This window comes from Notechis scutatus, chromosome Z (genome assembly GCF_049901735.1).
Source record: "Notechis scutatus isolate UNSWTSFEM ecotype Mainland chromosome Z, rNotScu1.2, whole genome shotgun sequence".
NCBI classification, from domain to species: domain Eukaryota; kingdom Metazoa; phylum Chordata; class Lepidosauria; order Squamata; family Elapidae; genus Notechis; species Notechis scutatus.
Genome location: NC_142025.1, coordinates 140814715 through 140818629, shown reverse-complemented (window position 1 = coordinate 140818629; position 3915 = coordinate 140814715). Strand labels below are relative to the sequence as shown.

General features: G+C 36.3%; 1 long non-coding RNA gene across 1 annotated transcript; it reads left to right on the top strand.

Annotated features, from left to right (window-relative positions):
- Window positions 1-316: 316 nt before the first annotated feature.
- On the top strand, window positions 317-2944 carry LOC148129351 (uncharacterized). The gene is made up of 2 exons (XR_015745940.1): window positions 317-1992; window positions 2135-2944. It is a non-coding gene; the product is annotated as an uncharacterized LOC148129351 (long non-coding RNA).
- Window positions 2945-3915: the final 971 nt, after the last annotated feature.

Genomic DNA, 3915 nt, shown 5'->3' with positions numbered 1-3915 from the left:
GAGGCAAATCTGAATGAATGATTCCTAGATATTTTTTTTAAAGAGAAAGATAAACCAGTGTAATGATCTTATTATTTCATGAGAATTTAATTTCAAGCTTGGCCTTTTTTTTGCTTGCAATATCCTAGCGGGCCTATGACTAAAATGGGTTAAATCACACAATGAACTCTCAGTTGAAGTGACTTCAATCCAGATTTCTACCCATAGATGCTGTCTTTATATATTTTGGAGCTCGCTAATGTAATTTTCAGCATTATTTATAAAATTTGTATTTCCAAGAGATCCAGAGCAGAGAAATAAGAACAAAAGCCATACATTTTTGTACAATAAAAGTTTAATGACTTTTATAAAAATGTGCTATCTGGCACCAAGTAATGAATCCACAAATTATTAACATATTTACAAATAGGAAGCCAGTAAGATCAAACGAAAATATATTTATATATTTATATATATCTCTATATATAATATTTATATAGACAGAATAGGTATGCAAGTTAAAAAAAAACATCCATCCACTGGGCAGCTAGGAAAGAGGGTGGGGGAGGGGGGAATCTATCCATCCGTGTCCATACATTTCCGTCCTTTGTATTAAAACACAAAACCCCAGGCAAGTTGCCCTTGCTGCTAGAGAAGATTAAATAGTGTAACCCTCTCTGGTATAATTTTTTTTGTATTATCTTTTTCCCCCCTTGTTTTCTTTTTACATATATGTACACAGGAAAAAAAATCCCATATAAAGATAAACGAGTAACAAAACATTAGTCTTTACAAGTTGGCAAGAGTCAAGGGAGAGAGAGAGGGAGAGAGAGAGGGAGAGGGAGAGAGGGAGAGGGAGAGGAAGATGCCAAAATCAGCCATTTATTAAAGCATATAGAATAATTTACACAGATCTCATTGCTTTATTAAAAATGTAAAACTATCTCATCCATCCTAGCAGGAGGTATGTGGCTAAATTGGATGCAGGAAATTACCACTGTAGAGGTGATTGTGTAGATCAGTTGAGACAATGTAGATTTTGGCAAGAAGGGAAACACACACTGGAACCAAAATATTTATTTTTCCCAATGAACAGGTGAGAGTAATGAAACTTCCCACAACTAATTTAAAAAGGCACATATGTAATTAAATGGGAGGCAAGTGGAAGATGACATTTCTTGAAAATATAATGGCTATTGTAGGTACATGATCCATCTAGAAAACTAGCCACCATGTGTAAATAAATTGAGCATCTGGAACACTCAGGCTTGGATATATGCAGAGAAACAGTATGGATTATTATTACTTTTTAGTTTTTGTTTTTGCACGACTCAAGGACACAACCGGGCATCACTATTTAAAATTTTTAAAAAATAAACTAAAGCTGATGAAATATTGCAATAAAACCCGAGGAAGATTCTTTAGCATATTCTTACTGATGCAAAGTAAATAATTTTCCCCAGCTGTAATCCTCTGGCTAGCCTGGTAAGTTTTTACCTGCAAGTGTAAAATAAAGGGAGGCATATTCTTTAAAAAAGGTCACTCCCCCCCTCAAAAAAAAAAAAAAAAACCAAAAAAAAAAAAAAAAAACCCATAGGAATTCAATATCCTTATGGTTCTTTGATAAAAAAAGTTTCAGAGGAAAATACTTAACTCCGATAAAAAGCAGAAGTTTTATGTATCATAACAATTTGGTGCAATTTAGTCAGCTTTTTAAAAAAAGCTATCTAAATTTAGAAAAATTGTGCAGCAAAATTTTTTAAACCCTAAAGGAATGTATATGAGGCAGCTTTTTTTGGAATTAGCAGAGTAACATTAAACTAATATTATCTTGCCAAAGTTTCAAGCAAAAGCTATCAAGGCTTTATCTAATAATGGCACAATTCAAGAGGAATTTGAAGAGTCTAATTTCATGAGACATTTTAAACAAAGATGTTCAAAACAGACTGGGCCATCCATGGGTATTTATAACAAAACCCACAGAACAAAGCCAAAATGTCACTTTACACCAGGGTGTCCAACCTTGGCAACTTTAAGACTTGTAGACTTCAACTCCCAGAATTCCTCAGCCAGCTTTGCTGGCTGAGGAATTCTGGGAGTTGAAGTCCACAAGTCTTAAAGTTGCCAAGGTTGGACACCCCTGCTTTACACAGAGACTTGAAGGACAGGCTAGATGGAATGGGTGATTCCAACTATAATTGCTTTAATTCACAATTTAGTAATGTAGGTTACACATATGTCCCCCCCGTCCCCCCACAAGTGCATAGCCATCTGAGCAGAGGAAAATCACATTTGGAAAGTAAGGAATAGAAAAAGGGGAAATGGTTGGAATTGTTTCTAGGGTCAATTCTCATGGCCAGTCAGAAAGCAGTTGCAGAATCACCCAGACACAAATATCTGGAAGGATGTAGTTAAAACAAAACAACAAAGTCTGCTATTATAGAATGTGATATCAAAGTCAGCCCTCATTGGCAAACCAAGGCCTAGAGAAATTGGTACTTTAGGACTGAGATAACTATGATGCTACGTATTTGTGTGAATGTTTACACTATTTCTCCACATTCATCCTTACTCTTTTCTCAGGTGATTTAGACTTTCCACTTCTCCAAACTAAAATGGGTGGCCGCAACTTCCTTGTTTTCAACATTTAAGAACATTGTAAGGGGGAAAATGCAGACAACAAAACCACATGACATGATAAGCAAAAGGTTATCCAGCTGAGTGTGGCAAGTCTGCGCAAGACTACCACTGCAAATTCAAACTCTAGCCCACCTGAAAATTTCCTTTGGTCAGCCTATAAAGCAAAACATTGGGTTTTCTCACACTTCTTTAGCTAGTTAAGACTATTAGAAGAAAATTAAGATCCCAAACAATCTCTTCAGGATGGTGTAAACTATTTATCTAATGCATTCTGCGAAAGAAATAGATCTGAAAAATCTCAAAATGTAGAACTTTCTTCTCCAAGGGCCCAAACTGAGCAGGAGCAGACTTCCACCAAAATGAGATACCTTCAGCATAAAACACTGACCAGCATATAGTGCAATGAGAAGATGCCATTTAACTACCTCCTTCATTAGACTTCAAATGTTGAAATAAACTTTAATTAAATCCATGTTCCCAACGTATTCATTAAACAATAACAATATGAGGAATGAGCCATTTTCAGGAAAAAGAGATAAAAGAGACACACTTAAACATTTGGTCTTCAGCTCCTACTTTCACTATCCCTAAACTGGTTCATTTCCAACAGGTTACTGGGGTGGGCAAAAAACAGTTGAAAAGGAAAGGCTATGGGTGTTATTAGGTAATGCTTATCCCAGAAATGGGATTAACTGGTGACATCAACAGGAGACTGCCTTCTATTCTATTCTGTTTTTTTCCTGAAGGCCAGGATAAGGAATCAAGTCACCTTCTCAGTGGCTTCCCGTTTTGTGTGTGTAAGTTTATGTTTATGGGCATCTCACCCCAAGCTTATCCTAAAAGCATGACTCCTCTTTCCCACTTATGTCCCCACTATTAAAGCAGAATTTGCAAAACATATGTCGTTTTCTCTGCAATGTATATTCAGACATTCAGGTTGGGGAAGTTGGAAGCCGTTCAATATACCTTAACTCTAGGGAGTCTGCTTTTTTTTTGGGGGGGGGGGGAAGCCCTCAACAGAACTGCCATCTCAGTGCAGCAGTTTAGAAACATACATAAAAACAACCAGAATGTGATAGGACATAAGAAACAGTAAATCCTGCTAAAATAGCTTGATGTGCCTAAAGTCTTTTGTTTTAACTGACTCCCATGTAAGTGGCTAATGAAATACGCATTGCTGACCTCTAATACCCCATTCATTTGCTCCACGATAAGAAAAGGAAAAAGATCCGTTGCATTTTAAAAAGAAAAGTGGCATGACGCAAATATAGATAAAAGCAGGAAAAGGAAATATAA